General features: G+C 45.2%; 2 long non-coding RNA genes across 3 annotated transcripts in view; one reads left to right on the top strand and one right to left on the bottom strand.

Moving 5' to 3' along the window:
- The window catches only part of LOC110149102 (uncharacterized), an 81,600-nt gene extending 72,193 nt beyond the window's left edge, over nt 1-9,407 (bottom strand). Inside the window, exon 1 of one of the 2 annotated variants that reach the window (XR_011490333.1) lies at nt 9,269-9,407. This is a non-coding gene — a long non-coding RNA (uncharacterized lncRNA). The remainder of the gene's footprint in view (nt 1-9,268) is intronic. The other variant, XR_011490334.1, reaches the window with a different exon arrangement.
- On the top strand, nt 602-16,223 carry LOC139037480 (uncharacterized). Its single transcript, XR_011490335.1, has 2 exons — nt 602-10,306; nt 10,385-16,223. It is a non-coding gene; the product is annotated as an uncharacterized lncRNA (long non-coding RNA).
- The last annotated feature ends 3,759 nt before the right edge of the window (nt 16,224-19,982 follow it).

Raw genomic sequence — 19,982 nt, 5'->3', positions numbered from 1 at the left:
CTTCCACAGCAAAACACCAGACAGTGTTTTACAGGCTGCTGCTCAGTCGCTTCAGTCGTGTCCGACTCTGTGCGACCCCATAGATGGCAGCCCACCAGGCTCCCCTGTCCCTGGGATTCTCCAGGCAAGGGTACTGGAGTGGGGTGCCATTGCCTTCTCCGGTTTTACGGGCTAGTTCCTCAAAATTTCAGGAGACTCATCATTCCAACCCAACAAAAATTCTTCTAGCACACAGAAAGAATGAAAACATGCTCTCCAACTTATTCTATGAGCTCAGTATAATATCAATTTAAAAAATCAGGCTAAGTCAGTAAGACAAAGGAAAAATACGCTAAGCTCATTCATATACATTGGTGCAAAATTCTTTTAAAAATTAGCAAAATGTATCCAACCATGTTTAAAACAGATGATGTTTTATTTTTCCAGGAATGCAAGGTTGGATTGAAATGAGGAAATCTGTGAATGTCATTGTGTAGTGAAAAATTAACTTCGCTCAAAGACAGATCTTGGCTTTAGTCCCAGATCCTGGGAGGTAACCTTTAAACTCTTGAAATTCTCTGAGTAATAGGAGTGTCTTTGTTATTCACGGTGGGCCCCTTGTGACACACCTGAGCATTTATGCTAACAAGATGACTCAGGGTGGGGACTGGCTGCACCAGAAAGACCAACCAGGTTGATGAGAGAGTTGGGGCTTTGGGGCACTTGAATCCAACCTGACCTCAGGACAGGGAGAAAGTTGCTGGAAACTGAAGTTAACCACATGGGCAGTAATTTAATCAGCAGAACTTCCCTGATGGCTCTGTGGTGAAGAGGCTGACTGCCAGCGCAGGAGACACAGGTTTGATCCCTGATCCAGGAAAATTCCACATGCCATGGAGCAACTAAGCCAAATTTGTGCTACAAATTTGAGCCTGTTGTCCTAGAGCCCAGGAGCCATAGCTACCGAACCCACAGGCTGCAACTGCTAAAGCCCTTATGCTAACCCCCTGCTAAGCCCCTAGAGCGTATCCTCTGCAATAAGAGAAGCCACAACAATGAGAAGCCAGGCACTACAGCTGTAGAATGGCCCCTACTCACGGCAACTAGGGAGGGCCCGCACGGCAACAAAGAACCAGCACAACCAAAAATAAATAAATAAAATTGGGAAAAGAAATGTGGACAGCAAAGCTTAGGGGAGTTGTGTGGGTTGACAACACTCTGTGTATTGCCATGCGCTGATGCTGCAAGGACTGTGCATCCCTGACCACACAGAAGCTTTGTGTCTGAAACCTTCCCAACTTCATATTCTGCCTTCTGTATCTCTTCCCTTGTCTGGCTCTGTTTTATATCCTTTCACTATAATAAGACTGTAACTGTTACATATAGCATGTCCCTGAGCCTGATGAATTATTCTAGTGACCATGAGAGAGTCCAGGCCCCTGAATTTGTAGCCAGATGCTCTGAGCAGAGGTGGCCTTGGAGACCCCTCAATTTGAAACTGGTGTCAGAAGTCTCAGGCCAACTTGGTAGCCTGGCAGACTGTGCCCATCACCTTGAGTTTGGCTAACTCTTAGTAGTCGAATGAATGAAAAAAAAAAATTGGGTAAACTCAATGGATCCAGAAAAAATATTAATAAAATTTTCTAATTATTTTGATAAAAAAAAAGACCTTAGTAAACTAGGATTAGGATAAAACTTCTGTAGCCTGATACAGAGAATATAAATAACACTATAAACATAGAAATGTTCAAAATATTTTTTTAAAGTCAGGAGCAAATCACAAATGTCACTATTCACTGCTCTTTCTCTAAATTTACTGGCATTCTAGAGGATGTAATAAGAAAAATAAATTCAAGCCATAAACATTAGAAAAGAAGAATCAGGACAGTTATTATTTGCAGATTATATGATTTTCTATAAATAAAACCCAAAAGATAGATAAATAGACATTTTAAAACAGTAAGATAATTTAGCACGATGGCTACCTGTAAGAGCTATGTTAAAAAATCAGTTGTGTGTCATATATTAACCCTAAAGACAAAATTATAAGGGAAAAATAAGTCCCAGAAGAACTGCTGAAACATAATGCCATTTCTAAAGAGCTTAAAAGCCAGCAAAACTATATAAACTATCATAAACACATTGGAGACAAATGTTTTTATATTTTAAAAAACAATGAGGACACAAAAAAGAATATCTACCATAGTATCATTTGTAACAACCTCAAACTGGAAACAAACTAAATATTCATCAACAAATAAATGAGTAACCACAGCATCATATTGTTACTGTTCAGTCGCTAAGTAGTGTTTGCGACTCCGTGAACTGCAGCATGTCAGGCTTCCCTGTCCTTTATCATCTTCTGGAGTTTGCTCAAATTCATGTTCACTGAGTCAGTAATGCCATCCAACCATCTTGTCCTCTGTCGTCCCCTTATAGTCATACAATAAAATATTCCACAAGAAAAACAAATATATTACTGTGAATACTCTCAATACCATGGGTGAAACTCAAAAACTTTATGCTGAACAATAATTTTTTAAAAACTGCCTACAAAGAAGTAAACATTGTATGATTTCATTGATAAGGAATTCTAAAACAGGCAACGTTAATTTATGGAGACAAAAGAAAGAATAGTGGCAGCCTTTGGCAGGGAGAGATTATTGGTTGGAAGAAGATACAAGGGACTTTCTGGGGGAAATGGAAATATATTTTTTGAATGGGATAGTGGTTCCATGGGTGTAAACATTTTCCAAATCTCATCAAACTATACCCTTAACATCTGCACATTTTTCATATATAAATTATACTTCAAATTTTTTAAAAACAGAACATAGAGGGAAGTCTTATAACCTAAAAAAAAAAAAAACAGCAAAGACTTGGGACTTCCCTGGTGGTCCAGTGGCTCAGACTCTTGTTCCAAATGCGGGGGACCCTGATTTGAATCCTGGTCAGGGAACTAGATCCCACATGCCACAACTAAGACCTAGCACAGCCAATTAAATAAAAATTATTTTTTTAAAAAATTAAAATATGCAAATCCTAAGCATTTTGCTTTGTTTTTTGAAATAGAGGTTTTATTTGTATTAGGGTTTCATGACCAAGCTTATTCATATGTAAAAGAATTCTCTCCCATTCGAAATGAATTCATATAATCATCTTAATGAGAGATTAACAGAATTTGAACTAAGTGAAAAAGTATATAACCAATCCAACTTGCCTAAAGGCATTTGATAAAAATCAAACAACTACGTTAAGGAGGAAGAGAACAGATTTGATTTGTTCTCATTGACATGCATTGTACTCTTTCATATGAACCTATCACATGCACTGATCTTCTGAAGAATATTAAGAAGTAATGGTTACACAAATTGTGAATATGTTCAAGACCACTGAATTGTATATATTTTTTTTGATTTTTTTTAATGTGGACCAGTTTTAAAGTGTTTATTGAATTCATTACAACAAAGAAGTTTCTGTTTAAGAAAAAAAAAAAGAAGCAATGATTATAGTATGTCCCCTACCTATGAGTGAGCTCTGATCCGAGAGTGTGTTCCTTAGTCCAATAAGTTCAACAAAGTTAGCCAAGGTACCCAACTAAAACAACTGGCTATTCAGTACTGTACTGTTCAGTTCAGTTCAATTGCTCAGTCGTGTCCAACTCTGTGACCCCATGGACTGCAGCATGCCAGGCTTCCCTGTCCATCACCAACCCCTGAATCTTGCTCAAATTCATGTCCCTCCAGTCAGTGATGCCAGCCAACCAACTCACCCTCTGTCGTCAACTTCTCCTCCTGCCTTCAATCTTTCCCAGCATCAGGGTCTTTTCCAACGAGTCACTTCTTCACATCAGGTAGCCAAAGTATTAGAGCTTCAGCTTCAGCATTAGTCCTTCTAATGAATATTCAGGGCTAATTTTCTTTAGGATTAAGTGGTTGGATCTCCTTGCAGTCCAAAGGACCCTCAAGAGTCTTCTCCAACACCACAGTTCAAAAGCATCAATTCTTTGGCATTTAGCTTTCTTTGTGGTCCAATTCTCACATCCATACAAGACTACTGGAAAAACCACAGATTTGACTATATGGACCTTTGTCAGCAAAGTACTGTCTCTACTTTTTAATATGCTCTCTAGGTTTGTCATAGCTTTTCTTCCAAGGAGCAAGTGTCTTTTAATTTCACGGCTGCAGTCACCATCTGCAGTGATTTTGGAGCCCAAGAAAAGAAAGTCTGTTACTGTTTACATTGTTTCCCCATCTATTTGCCATGAAGTAATGGGACTGGATGCCATGATCTTCATTTTCTGAATGTTGAGTTTTAAGCCAACTTTTTCACTCTGCTCTTTCACTTTCATCAAGAGGCTCTTCAGTTCCTCTTTGCTTTCTACCATAAGGGTGGTGTCACCTGCATATCTGAGGTTATTGATATTTCTCCTGGCAATCTTGACTCCAGCTTATACTTCATCCAGCCTGGCATTTTGCATGATGTACTCTGCATATAAGTTAAACAAGCAGGGTGACAATCTATAGCCTTGAAGTACTCCTTTCCCAATTTGGAATCAGTCTGTTGTTCCATGTCTGGTTCTAACTGTTGCTTCTTGACCTTCATACAGATTTCTCAGGAGGCAGGTCAGGTGGTCTGGTATTCCCGTCTCTTTCAGAATTTCCCACAGTTTGTTGTGATTCACAGTCAAAGGCTTTGGCCTAGTCAATGAAGCAGAAGTGGATACTTTTCTGGAACTCTCTTGCTTTTTCGATGATCTAGCAGATGTTGGCAATTTGATCTCTGGTTCCTCTGTCTTTTCTAAATCCAGCTTGAACATCTGGAAGTTCTCAGTTCACATACCGTTGAAGCCTCACTTGGAGAATTTTGAGTGTTACTTCACTAACATGTTAGATGAGTGCAATTGTGTGGTAGTTTGAACATTCTTTGGCATTGTCTTCTTTCTTTGGGATTGGAATGAAAACTGACCTTTTCCAGTCCTGTGGCCACTGGTGAGTTTTCCAAATTTATTGGCATATTGAGTGCAGCACTTTCACAGCATAATCTTTTAGGATTTAAAAATGCTCAACTGCAATTCCATCACCTCCACTAGCTTAGTTCATAGTGATGCTTCCTAGGGCCCACCTGACTTTGCAATCCAGGATGTCTGGCTCTAGGTGAGTGATCACAACATTGTGGTTATCTGGGTCATTAAGATCTTTTCTGTATAGTTCTTTTGTGTATTCTTGCCACCTCTTCTTAATATCTTCTGCTTCTGTTAAATACTGTACTGTACTATAGTAGGTTTATAATAATTTTCACACAAATAATACATAAAAAACAAACCCCAAAACAAAAATATCCATTTTTTAAAGTCTTATAGTATAGTACCTTGAAAAGGTAAACAGTAGTATAGTCCAACAGCTGGCACACAGGGGCTGGCATCAAGTCACCAGGCAAAAGTGTTACTGCCTGGAGGAGAGAGAGGAGGTGGGAGACGGTAGAGCTGAAGGGTCGTCAGCAGCAGGAGTTGGAGGGCAAGCTGCAATGTCCCTCACACCTGACACTAATGGAATGTATGTTCACGTCTTTGAAAGTTTGCAACTTGTGGGTTTGTATGTAGGGGGCTTACTGTACTGTTGTGTGTGGGTTTTAGGATAATGCATATTTTCAGTTTTGAGGTATCACTAAATTGTTTTCCAAAGTGGAATAGTTCTATAATCCCAAAGTCAAGCATAAAGTTTATTTAGATAATAATGCCAAGAGGATTCTGTTCTAAACACTTTTTATTACAACTTAAATCTTGTGAGTGTAGAGTTGTTCGACCTTCTTTCGATGTAGGGCCGAACCAAGCTTTCTCTCTGCACATGGACCTGCTATTAAAGGTCAGTTGGGTTTTGCACTGACCCCCAGCGCTGTATCATCTACAGAGCCCCAGTGGCTGCACATCTCCAATGGGCACTCATTCTGTCTAGAAATGCCCCTGGGTCTGCTTTCCCAGGTGGCACTAGTGGTTAAGAACCCACCTGCCAATGCAGGAGACATAGGGACTCAGGTTCGATCCCTGGATTTAGAAGATCCCCTGGAGGAGGGCATAGCAACCCACTCCAGTATTCTTGTCTGGAGAATCCCATGGACAGAGGAGCCTGGTGGCAACAGTCCATAGAGTAGCAGAGAGTCAGACAGAGCTGAAGTGACTTAGCACACACCACACTGCTTTCCCAGTCTTCAAGACATGCCTCCTGCACTCTCCTTAATCAACTCCATTCCTTCTCCAAGAGGAGCCCAGGAAGCCAGCTTCAGCATCACCTGAGAACATGTTAGAAATGTTCAGGCTCCTCCCCAGACCTGCTGAATCAGGAACTCGGGGGTTGGGGGGAGGCGGGAGGGCAGACTCTGTGGCTCAGCTGGTAAAAAATCTGCCCACAATGCAGGTGACCTTTTGACCCCTGGGTTGGGAAGAGACCCTGGAGAAGGAAAGGCTACCCACTCCAGTATTCTGGCCTGGAAAATTCCATGGACTGTATAGTCCATGAGGTCGCAAAGAGTCGAACACAACTGAGCGACTTTCACTCACTCCACTCACTCCTGTGATTCTGATTCACCCTAATATTTGAGAACCACAGTTCTCTACTCTGAACTCTCCCTCCCTTCCAACAGAGCATCCTTTCTTAACCTTCCATGAAAAAAAAACAAAACAAAAACAAATGAAAACAAAAACCCAGAAGTAAATGAACCTCCCACAGCAGGAATCGCCACCTTCCCATGTACCACACTCTCAATTCACTCTCACATTGTGAGAACAGAAATGATCCTTTCATTTTCAACTTCCAACCCTCAGTAGAGTCCTGTTAGTCTGAAGCATGTCCCAGTCACCCATGTCTGTGGACCTCCTTGCCTGACCCCAGCAGGAGCCAGGATTCTTTTTTTTTTTTTTAGTATTTACTTATTTATTTGGCTGCATCAAGTCTTAGTTTCAGCATTTAGGATTTTTAGTTGTGGCATGTGAACTCTTAGTTTCAGCATGTGGGATCTAGATCCCTGACCAAGTAGTGAACCTGGGCCCCCTGCATTGAGAATGTGGAGTCTTAGCCACTGGACCACCAGGGAAGTCCCTGGAGCCAGGATTCTGTAATAATTTCCTCTCTGCTCTCACCACATCTACCACCAACACTCAGACTCCATCCTTCACCAGGACCCAGGATACTCTCTTAAAGTGTAAATCGAGGGACTTCCCAGGTGGTCCAGTGGTTAAGACTTCATCTTCCAAGGCATGAGGTGCAGGCTTGACCCCTGGTCAGGGAGCTAATATCCCACGCGCCTCAGGACCAAAAACAAAACAAAACAAAAACCAACCAGAAACAGTATTGTAACAAATTCAATAAAGACCAAAAAAAAAAAAAAAAAAAAGGGTAAATTGAATCAAACTCCCTTCTGATGGCTATTCCACATACTGGGAGTAAAAGTCAGACCCTTTATCTAACCCTAAAGATCCTCTGTGACCTGGCCCCTTCCTATCTCCCCACAACACTTGTATCTGGTGTTGGCAATCCTGCTTCCCAATCTCCAGCTACATTGGCTTTCCAGAAACGTGTCAGGTTCATTTCCACCTCAGGGCCTTTGCACAAGCTATTCCTTCTCCCTTAAAGTCTCCCCCTCAGCTCTCTGTGTGACTGGATTCTTCTGGTCATTCAGATCACAGTTTAAACAAGGCAGAGCCCAGAGACCTGCAGGGTCCCATTGGCCAGCTCAGCATCTAGAGCAGAGCATGTATTGGGTGCTTAGAGTAAATGACGAACAAATTTGAGGGGAGAGGTGGGGAAGCTTGTTCAGAATGGTTCATTGTGTAGGTTGTGTTTTCTGATGCTCTCTGCCATCTGTTCAAAAAGAGCTTGAGTGTAACAGATGAATGTTTCTCTTGAAAGCCTCGTGACCTTAGGTTTGTGCTTCTTCTAGATGTATCCCTGGGCTAAAAGGTTTATCCATGCTACAGTTTATTGAGAATTTCTAGAAAGCTATTGCTCTCCAAGGCTTCCCTGGTGGCTCAGTGGTAAAGAATCCCCCTGCTAATGCACGAGATATGGGTTCAATCCCTCGGTCAGGAAGATCCCCCAGAGAAGGAAATGGCCACTCCAGCATTCTTGCCTGGGAAATCCCATAGAGAGATGAGCCTGGCAGGCTCCAGTCCATGGGGTCGCAAAAGAGAGGGACACAGCTTGGCAACTAAACAACTGCTCTCCATAGATGCTGACATACAAACAAGCCCTCCAAACTCTTTGGATCTGGATTTAGGATTAACAGGAATTCTTTCATTTGCATTCTCAGAGGCCTACAACTATATCCCCTTCTAAAAACCTCTACATCCTTGCTCATAGATTCCTACCCTGTCCCTAGCTCCCTTCAACATCTCCCTGTCTCTGCTCTGAGGCTCTTTTGCCTTGGTGCAGCCTAACACCACTGCTGGACAGGAGTTCCCCATGACTGCAAAGGAGCCTTTGAAAACATGCATCCATCACATCAGGTCCCCAAAGAAGAGCTCCAGCAGCACCCCTGCCTGGAGACAAGTCCTGGAGCCACTCAGCTCTGTGCCTGCTGGTGCCTTTGCAAGCCTGCTAGAGCTCCACACCGTGCCACAGCCAGCCAGCTCCAGGGAACACCTGGCTGCTCTTTCCTCCCTCCCTGTCCCTGTCTGTCCCTTCCCTTCCTTTTTATTATTTTTGGCTGTGCTGGATCTCTGTTCCCGCATGGGCTTTTCTCTAGTTGCTGTGCCTGGGGGCTACTCTCTAGCTGTGGCGTGCAGGCTTTTCTCGAGCACGGGCTCGAGAGCTCAGGCTCAGTAGTTGTGGCTCACAGGCTTAGTTGTTCAGTGGCATGTGGTATCTTCCCAGATCAGGAATCAAACGCATATCTTCTGCATTGGCAGGCAGATTCTTTACCACTGAGCCACCAGGGAAGCCCTCCCTTTCTTTGCTCATCCTACCCACAGAGCCCCATCCACCTGTGAGGCCAGCGTATCCTGGCTCAACTTGGCCATGGTGGTTAAGGCAGCCTCTGCACAAGGAGTCGGATTCAGGATGGCCACCATGCCAGGCACAGTCCTGGGCCTTTATCTGGTCTTCTCATGGATTCTCCCAAGAAAGAACCCTGCCGTGATGCTGCAGGTGAGAACACCGAGGCTGGCTTTAATAAGGTGTGCACCACTGGGGGATGGTAGAGCCCCAGGTATGCAGCCCTGACATCATCACCTTAGGCTGCCTACAGTAGAGTGGGGCATTGGATGCCAACTTGTGGTTGAGCCCTCCCAGCTCACCTGGAACCTGCATCCCATTACCAAGGTGACACCTGCTTGTGTGTACAAAAGGTTCACCATGTGCACCGCCTGATCCTCTCTGCAGCTTGCCATTCTGACTCCCCAGGAGAAAGCAGAGGACAGGTCCCTGTCCTGGAGCCCCTCCCTCTGCTCTGAGCTAGAACAAAGATTGGATGACACGGATGGGACAAGGCAGACTGGCCACCTTTCACAGAGGGCCGGATGTGCAGGCCTGCATGGCAGGCAGCCACTCCACGTGGTTGGCAAGGTTGAATCTGAACAGGATGAAACTTTGGCCTTTGTCACTTTTATTTTATTTTTTTATGTTTTTAATTAAATTGCCTGGGTCACTGACACCCTGCAGAGATGGTGAGACGCAGCCTTGCATTTTGTTAATGATACACCATCTGTTTGTTCACACTGTGTGATCACATGATCTTTGCTCTGCAGAACACCCCGTCCCACTGGCCTAAACCAGTTTGTGGGTGAGATGCCTGGGAAGAGTGCCAGACTCTTCCTTCCTTCCTTTCCTTCTTTCTTTTTTTCTTTCTTCCCCCTCCTTCCCTCCCTACCTCTCTATCGCTCTTCCTCACACCCTCTCTTCCTCTTTCCTTCTCTTCCTTTCTTTTCTTCCTCTCCTTCCCTTGCTCTTCCTCTTCACTGCCCCCCTCCCTCCCTCTCTTTCTCTCACCCATTTTAAGACTGCCCACTGACCCCCATTGGTGTTACTGCTCACAGCACCTGATCCCCCCACTTCCACTGAAGTACTTTATCCTGACTTCTGGATGGGGCCAGTGGAGACCAGATAAGGTGGAGACAGCTCAAACATAACGGGGTAAGGCCTGCAGGGGGCATTTGAAGGCAGTACCACCTGCCTACAGCTCAGAGGTTGCAGGGGAATCACCCAGGACCCCCCTGCCACCTCTGCCACCCCAGGCATAGCAGAGCCTGAAGCTGGAGAGCCCCTCTGAACTTTCCAGCGAGTGCCGCCGCCTACTCACCTTCACCTGCTACATTTGTGCTAACTCATCACACACGGTAATTATCTTAAGTCCCTGAAGAGGGTGGTATCCTAGGTATTTTAAAGAGCTTTAAATTTTATTGCTTTCCACGAAGACTGGCCCTCAAAAAGAAAAAGGAACGGAGGCACAGACTCTGATCAGCTGGTGGCAGTTCCATCAGAGAGACAGACAAAGAGAGAGACAGAGACACAGAGTCAAGGGATGTTGCACGTGTGGTTCGTGGGTACGCGGGGAGCCCCACGAAGAGTGAGACTCAGACGCCGACCTCGAAGAACTTGGTGTTCCTGGGACAGAAGATGAATGGCCGTGAAGTATGACTTATAAAACATTCAGAACTTCGGCAGCTCCAAAGCGTTGCAGTGTCTGCTCTCAGAGACGCACCTTTGTATCCTAACTCTGAAAAGCCATGGCTGTGTGAGATTGTGTGACCAGGGGACCCACCACCCCGGTAAGGGAGCTTGTCTTGTAAGAGGGGCCCCTCTGAAGGGCCCAGGTGACAGGAGCAGCAGGGAGGCTGTGGGGAGGGTACCCGGAGGTGGCTCACCCCCCTGGCACTTAAACCCTGGGATGTACACACACACACGGAATCACCGCTACACATCTGCCGACGATTCCTGTCACATTCCCTCCATGTCTTGGCTCCTTCTGAGGAATCCCTTGGGGCTGCCCTCTTTCCTCCCTTCTATCAGATCTCACTTTCTTTTTTTTTTTCTTCCATTTATTTTTATTAGTTGGAGGCTAATTACTTTACATCATTACAGTAGTTTTTGTCATACATTGAAATGAATTAGCCATGGATTTACATGTATTCCCCATCCCGGTCCCCCCTCTCACCTCTCTCTCCACCCGATCCCTCTGGGTCTTCCCAGTGCACCAGGCCTGAGCACTTATCTCATGCACCCAACCTGGGCTGGTAGATCTCACTTTCTGATTGTAACTTGAGTCGGGGTAGGGGGTGGCACACACTATCTGTCTGATTTCACCACTTCCTCAGGGGCCCTGATTACCAGGTTGAAGGTGTGCATGCGTGTGTGTGTGTGTGTGTTTACACCAGTTGCTGTTGCTGTTCAGTCAACAAGTCATGGCCGACTCTTCTTGACCCTGTGAACTGCAGAACATCAGGCTTCCCTGGCCTCCCCTATCTCCCAGAGTTTGCTCAAATTCATGGCCATTGAGTCGGTGATGCCATCCAACCATCTCAGCCCCTGTCATCCCCTTCTTCTCCTGCCTTCAATCTTTCCCAGCATCAGGGTCTTTTCCAATGAGTCTGTTCTTCGCATCAGGTGGCCAAAGTATTGGAACCTCAGCTTCAGAATCAGTCCTTCCAATGAATACTCAGAGTTGGTTTCCTTATGATTGACTGGTTTTATCTCCTTGCAGTCCAAGGGACTCAGAAGAGTCTTCTTCAGCAGCATAGTTTGAAAGCATTAGTTCATTACTGTTCAGTTTTCTTTATGGCCCAACTCACAGTCCACAGCTTTGACTGGATGGACCTTTGTTGGCAATAGTTGGATTTTTTTGTGCAGAACATGGCTCATGGGGATGATTCATCCTCAGCTGTTTCACACTTGGGGCTTAGGAAATCCATGTCCAATCAGTGGAGAACCAATGGCCCAGAAGTTCTCTTATCAACTTCTGATAGGAGTTTGCAGCCCATAAAACTCAGCTCGCACACTCCCTGTAGAGGAAACACCTGCACCTGGGCTTCTTGGCCCAGAAGGTTGCTATTTAGTCACTGGTGAGTAAAGGGCATCATTGTTCCTCCCCTCCCTTGTCACTGAAGAAAAACAATCCAGTTCTGGGAGTAGGCAGCTTACTGGGGACCCTCACCAGGTGCTTCTCTGATAGATCTTGCAGCCCATGAGAAAAGGAGTGATGATAGCTGTCCTGGATGAGCAAGAAGTGATGCTGTTATGGTGTTTTTCTGAAATCCCATCAACACCTCTATGCTGACACTGTTTTAGTAAATTAACTCTTCCCAGCACTAAAATCATTCATGTCATTATTTTTGAATAACAAGACTCATGAAAGTGACAGAAAACAGTGATGTATGACCTGCAACAAAAAAGCAAACACGGAACACTTTTCAAACTTCAGTTAAGAATTCCAGCCCAAATTTGAGTCAGTTGTAGTGAGCTGGATGAACCTAGAGCCTGTTACAGAGTTAAGCAAGTCAGGAAGAGAAAAACAAATACAATGTATTAATGCACATATTCTTGTACCCTATCATGCTGAAGCTGAAGCTCCCATACTATGGCCACCTGATGTGAAAGGCCAAGTCATTGGAAAAGACCCTGATGCTGGGAAAGATTGAGGGCAGGAGGAGAAGGGGGAGACAGAGGATGAGATGGTTGGGATGCATCACTGATTGAAAAGACATGATCTTAGGCAAACTCTGGGAGACAGTGAAGGACACGGAAGCCTGGAGTGCTGCTGTCCATGGGGTCGCAAAGAGTTGGACATGTCTTAGTGACTAACCAGCAACAACAACAGCGCATATATATGGAATCTAGAAAAAAATGGTGCTGATGAATATATTTGTAGGACAGCAATAAAAATGCAGAAGCTAGAGAACAGACTTGTGGACATAGCGAGACAAGGAGAAGGTGGGACAAATTGAGAGAGTAGCATTGAAGCGTACAAGTTACCGTATGTAAAATAAATAGCTGGCGGAAAGTTGCTGTGTAACACCAGGAGCTAAACCCAGTGCTCTGTGACAACCTAGAGAGGTGGGAGGGAGGCTTAAGAGGGAGGGAACATATATATACTTATGAGTAATTCACATTGTTGTATGGCAGAAACCAACACAGCATTGTAAAGCAATTATCCTCCAATCAAAAAAAAAAAAAAAAAGAATCCCAGCCCAGCTTCATCAGTGAGTCCTTGATTTTAGAAATAAAACAGACCATATGCCACCATCACCCAGACTCATGGATGGTGCTTTGGACCAAAGCATAATTCCGTAAGAGAGGTCCTGACTCTTGTTAACTGGCTGCAAACACCCCTGCTGTTTCATCTCTCCTCTGACCTGCCTGCCAGAATTGGGTAACTTTGTGAGCCAAAGAGAGCACAGATATTTTACTGATGCATCTGCTCTGAAGTAAAATAAGATGCAGAAGGAAGGATCAATGTGTATTCACTCACAAAGTATAAAATGTGCATTAATGGAATCTCTGCCGAGAGAAGGAGGGAGGGACATTGGCAAAGTGGCTCTAACCCTGGTTGGAAAACAAGGTGTTGGTGGCGGCGGGGGGGACAGTCTTTGTGAGCAGCAATCTCAGCTGAAACCTTCCAGGGGCAGCACATCCTTCCTGAGTCCTCTCTGGCCCTCTGCCCACCCCTGCCCCACTCATCCTGTATGGCCTGGGTCAACACCACCTCTGACAGTAGCCACTCCAGAGCCTCCTGCGGGGGAACTCCCATGGATGTGGGTTTTGTGTCAGATAGGAGAGGCTAGGTCAGGCCACAGTCCTGTGCGACCTCCAAGTCCTATGAGACATGTCCAGCATTGTCTGGAAAATTCTGATCTGCAGAGTCATCCAGGCAGAAGGAGGTTCCACTGGCCATGTGCTCCCACGGTCAGTGCAGGATGGAGAAGCAAACAGGACAGTGTTCCCTGGTCCTTCAAGGTCCTCCCACCCCCTGATGACACACCTTGCTTCTGCTCATGTTTCATTGAGTCAAACAGCCTCCCCAGCCAAAAGGAGGGAGGTGCCAGCCCATCAAGAGCCTAGAAAGAGGAAACCCGAGGTTCAGGTAAAGAACGCTAGTGACTTCCCCAGAACTGGATCGTTACCGGTGGTCCCTGCTTAGCCGACACCTGGAGACCCCTGGCTGGAGGGAGGGGAGCCCACGTGCCAGCTGAAGCCAAGTGTCCACGTGACAGAGGCTGCAACCGGCACGTTCAGTTCCATGGGGACACAAGCTTCTTTCCCTTCTATGGCTGTACCCCTGCTGCCTGCGTGGGGCCTGGCACAAGAAGGCAGTCAGCAAACACTGCTGGGACTTCCCCTGTGGCCCAGTGGTTAAGACTCTGCACTTCCAATGTAAGGGGCACGGGTTTGATCCCTGGTTGGGGAACTAAGATCCCACATGCTGTGCAGTATGGCCAAAAAATAAGAAAATTTTGATGATAATTTTTAAAACCTCAATTAAAAAAACACTGCAGGAGGCACGAATGCCTTGGCAGCTTGTCAGGGTCTTATGTGCAAGGTGTGTCACCCCACGAGATATTCAGCTTTCTGAAGGCAAGGGTTTCATCTTGTCTTTCTGGGCCTTCACTCCTTCAATAAGCAAATGCTGTGCTCAGCACTTGGCTTGGAAAGAAAGATGAGAATCAACACACCAACCCTGATCTCTGTCCTCAGGGTCTCAGATGGTAAAAAACATAAACGGTGTACTGAGGGTCAGCATCCTGCCAGAGAGGGTGTTTGCCAAATGCATGGAAAGGCAAATGGGAGTGTGAAGACCACCCAGAAACTTTCCCCAAGAAAACGAGATGGTCTTCAGGTCTTAAAGAGGAAGAGGGATTTCCCTGGTGGCCTAGTGGTTAAGAAGCCACTTTCCAATGCAGGGGATGTGGGTTTGATCCCTGGTTGGAGAACTAAGATCTCACATACTGCGGGGAAACTAAGCCTGTGTGCTATGATGAAGACCCAGCGCAACCAAAAATAAATACAATTTTAAAAGTTTTAATTAAAGAAATAAAATGTACATATTTTTTAAAAGGTGGGGGGGGGGGGTAGAAGGCATCTCCCAGGTATAAAAGGAAAATGCTAGCATTCACATGTGGGAGACCGGTGAGCAGAAACATGTAAAGTTTTGTAAGTGTTTTTTTCCTGCAGGCGAGAAGTCTGTAAGGATGGTCAAGGTGACAGGGCAGACAGTAAATGTTTAATTAAGGCTTTGTGGGTCACATACCATCTCTGTCACATTTTCTTCCTCTCTGTGTGTGTTATAACCCTTTAAAAATAGAAAAACTATTCTTAGCTTACAGGCCATACAAAAACACAAACAGGCTAAGGCACACCCACAGGATGGCTTTCATCAAAAAGACGGAAAAACCCAGGCTGGTGAGGATGTGGAGTAACTGGAGCCCGTACCCTGCTGGTGGCGAGGTAAAAGTAGAGCCGCTGCGGTGGAAAACAGTCAGGCGCTTCCTGAAAAGGTTAAATATAGAGTCACCATATGACTGTGTGGTTCCACTCCGAGGTGGACACCCGAGAGAAATGAAAACATATGTCCACACAAACGCTGGCATGTAAATGTTCACAGCAGCGTTATTCCCAACAGACAAAAGGCAGAAACAGTCCAAATGTCCATCAACTGGTGAACAGACGAGGAATATGCTCTGTGTCTGTACAACGGAATATATTTAGCAAGAAGAAATGGAATCTGGATACAGGCTACAATGTGGATGAACTTGGAAAACATCCTGTGACGTTAAAGAAGCAGATACAGGAAACCACCTATTGGATGATTTTATTTACACAAAGGGCTTCCCCGATGGCTCAGCAGTAAAGAATCTGCCTGCAATGCACGACACACAGGAGACATGGGTTTGATCCCTGGGTCAGGAAGATCCCCTAGAAGAGCAAGTGGTAACCCACTCCAGCATTATAGGCTGAAAAATCCCATGGACAGAGGAGCCTGGCAAGCTACAGTTCAAAGTGTTGCAAAGAGTCAGACACAATTGGGTGACTAAGCATTTATACTAAATGTCCAGAACAGGCAAATCCACAGAGACAGAAAGCAGATTAATTGTTGCCCTGGGCTAGAGGAGTCAGGGAGAGACAAGGAATGACTGCTAATGGGGGCAGAGTTTCTTCAGGGGGTGATGAAACTGCTCTCAAATTAGATTGTAATGATGTTTGCACAGCTCTGTAAATATACTACAGGCTACTGAATTATATATTTTAAAAGTGTGAATTCTACGGTTTGTGAATTATATTTCTCTCTTCCCTGGAGAAGGAAATGGGAACCCATTCTAGTATTCTTGCCTGGAAAATTCCATGGACAGAGGAGCCTGGTGGGCTTTAGTCCTTGGGGTTGCAAAGAGTTGGATATGACTGAGCGACTAAACAACAACAGCAACAAAATAGAACCTTCCCGAGTCTGGGGAAGGAGGGCACAGGGCCTGGCTGTTGTGAAGCTCCTGCGCCTTCCCTCCCCGTCAAGAGAAAATGGGGAGCCAGGCCCCCCAAAAAATGGGAGTGGACAGAATGGGGATTTGCCTCACACAAGAGTCTTGGTATGCCCTGTTAGAAGCATCAGGATGTGTGATTATACACTATATTTGTCTCAAGTGTGAATTTAAACAGAATCATAAACTTGGATATGCAAAAAAAGCCAGAATGATGGTTATTGTGTCAGCCTGAGCAGGCTGTCCTGTCCAGGTATCTAATCAAACACCAACTGGGGTGTTACCTTGAAAGTATTTTGTAGATGTGGTCAATCTCTGCCATCACTGAATTCAAGGAAATGAGAGGATCCCTGATGATGGGGTTGGGCCTCACCCAACCAGTCAGAGGCCTTAAGCGCCAATACTGTGGTTTCCTGGAGAAGGGATTCTGCCTGAAGACGGTGGTGTTGGACTGGTCAGTTTGAGGTGCTCCCCACTCTATCCCATCTTCTTTCCTTATCTTGGGTGGGACTGGGATTCAGGGGAGGTTTACACAGTATCTGAGTGTCACAGACAGGCTGGCACAGCTGGTCCATGGCCCTCTGCCCTGGCTGCTCCTGAGAGTCCCTTGTCCACCAGGTCCTGGGCTCTGCCCTCCATTCCTGTGGCCCTGTGATTGACGCCTACAACCCGCTGAGGCCTCCGGTTGTCAAATGCTATGCTCTTTGTTCTCAGGGACCAAATGTGAGGTTTCCTCTCACCTACCAGTCCTCGAAGTCACTTCTGTGCTCTTCTCAGGCTGAGGGACCACCCCTCTCTCTCTGCCCAGTCACACTGGGTGTGCGGGTCTATGTCAGGCTGGCCCAGAGCCCATCTGAAATAAATAAATAAACTTAAAACTATAAAATTCTATATAAAAAAAAGAAACTAGCTTTCTAGATTGATGCATGTTAATATAATTTACATAAAATAAATTGTTCAATTGCTTAGTCATGTCCAACTCTTCATGAACCCATGGACTGCAGCCTGTCAGGCTTCCCTGTCTTTCACCATCTCCTGGAGCTTGTTCAAACTCATGTCCATTGAGTCAGTGATGCCAACCAACCGTTTCATCCTCTGTCATCCCTTTCTTCTACTGCCTTCAATCTTTCCCAGCATCCAGGTCTTTTTAAAATGAGTTTGCTCTTTGTATCAGGTGGCCAAAGTATTGGAGCTTCAGCTTCAGCATCAGTCCTTCCAGTGAATATTCAGGGTTGATTTCCTTTAGGATTGAGTGGTTGGATCTCCTTGCTGTCTAAGGGACTCTCAAGAGTTTTCCAACACCACAGTTCAAAAGCATCAATTCTTCGGCACTCAGCTTTCTTTATGGTCCAGCTCTCACATCCATATATGACTACTAGAACAACCATAGCTTTGACTAGATGGACCTTTGTTGGCAAAATAATGTCTCTGCTTTTTAATATGCTGTCTAGGTTTGTCATAGCTTTTCTTTCAAGGAACAAGCGTCTTTTAATTTCATGACTGCAGTCACCATTTGCAGTGATTTTGGAGCCCATGAAAATAAAGTCTGTTACTCTTTCCATTGTTTTCCCATCTATTTGCCATGAAGTGATGGGACTGGAAATAAATAAATTTCAGTGATTAAACCAGAATAAATATAAATTTCTTATAAGTAATACTTATAATTTATTTGTATTAAATATATACATAAAACAGAATATCATTGCCAAGGAACTGTTTTTATTCTCACCACCTCTGACATCAAATGTGTGGGTTTTTTCCTGCACCAACACCAACTGGGTGTCCAAGAGTTCAGTTCAATTCTGACCTTACCTGTCAGGCCCACAGTTAAGGTCTCGGTCCCACAGGACTGTCCTCACTTTGGTTGCCAATCTCATGTCCCCAGGCCACTCATCCTTCTGACAGATGAGCAGATAAGCCAGGGGTTCCCTTATGATTTATCCAAACCCTCCTCAGGTTTAACAATTTGCTGCTGCCGCTGCTGCCAAGTCACTTCAGTCATGTCCAACTCTGTGCAACCCCATAGATGGCAGCCCACCAGGCTCATCCATCCCTGGGATTCTCTAGATGAGAACACTGGAGTGGGTTGCCATCTCCTTCTCCAATGCATGAAAGTGAAAAGTGAAAGTGAAGTCGCTCAGTCGTGTCCGACTTTTCACTACCCCATGGACTGCCACCTACGAGGTTCCTCTGTCCATGGGATTTTCCAGGTAAGAGTACTGGAGTGGGTCGCCATTGCCTTCTCCTGATAATTTGCTAGAATACCTCAAAGAGTTGTTCATGCTCAGTTGTGTCCAACTATTTGTGACCCCATGAACTGTAGACCGCCAGGCTCCTCTGTCCCTGGGATTCAGTTCAGTTCAGCTCAGTTCAGTCGCTCCATCATGTCCGGCTCTTTGCAACCCCATAGACTGCAGCACACCAGGCTTCCCTGTCCATCACCAACTCCCAGAGTTTGCTCAAATTCATGTCCATTTACTTGGTCATGCCATCCAGCCATCTCATCCTCTGTCATCTTCTTCTTCTCCTGCCTTCAAATCTTGCCCAGCATCAGGGTCTTTTCCAGTGAGTCAGTTCTTTGCATCAGGTGGCCAAAATATCAGAGCTTCAGCATCAGTCCTTCCAATGAATATTCAGGGCTGATTTCCTTTAGGATTAACTGATTTGATCTCCTTGCAGTCCAAGGGACTCTCAAGAGTCTTCTCCAACAACACAATTCAAAAGCATCAATTCCATGGGATTACCCAAGCAGGAATACTGGAATGGTTGTCATTTCCTCCTCCAGGGGATCTTTCCCACCCAGGGATCGAACAAGCATCTCCTGTGGCTCCTGTATTGACAAGCATATTCTTTACCACTGTGCCATCTGGGCAGCCCTCAAAGAGCTGAGGAAAGAACTTTACTTATTATTACTGTTTTTATGATAAAAGATACAGCTCAGGGACAGCCAGATGGAAGAGACACATACACAAGACAAAGTCTGTTGGAAAGATGGGGAGCTTCTGTACCCTTTCTGGGAGTACCACCCTCCCAGAACCTGGACATGTTCACCCACCCACACTCTACCACTGAAGGGTTTTACAGTGGTTTCAGTACAAATGGATGACTTATGAAATCTTTGGCCATTGGTGACTAACTCAATCTCCAGTCCCTGTTTCCTTGCTAGAAGTTGGTGTGTGCATGTGTACGCTTGAGAGTTCGTGGGTGCTGCTGAAAGTTTAACTGTCTAATCATGTCTTGATCATGCTGACAACCGGCCCCCAACCTGAAGTTACCTAGGGACTTCCAGCCAAGGGTCATCTCATTCAAAAGAGTCATCATTCCAGGGATGCCAAGGGTTTTAGAAGCTGTATTCCAAGTACGAAGACAAAAAAGCATTTATCTATTTCCCATTGCGCCACACCGAGTATGCTGAATATTTGTGTTAATCAGTCTGCACCTCCCTTTCTAACAGAGAAACCTAACCCAGTCATCCAAGCGGATTGCTGTTGTTGTTCAGTTCGCTAAGTCATGTCCGACTCTTTGCGACCCTGTGGACTGCAGCATGCCA

Source organism: Odocoileus virginianus, chromosome 11 (genome assembly GCF_023699985.2).
Source record: "Odocoileus virginianus isolate 20LAN1187 ecotype Illinois chromosome 11, Ovbor_1.2, whole genome shotgun sequence".
Classification (NCBI taxonomy): Eukaryota; Metazoa; Chordata; class Mammalia; order Artiodactyla; family Cervidae; genus Odocoileus; species Odocoileus virginianus.
Note: the sequence above shows the minus strand (reverse complement) of the source record. Positions and strands in the feature narration are given on the sequence as shown.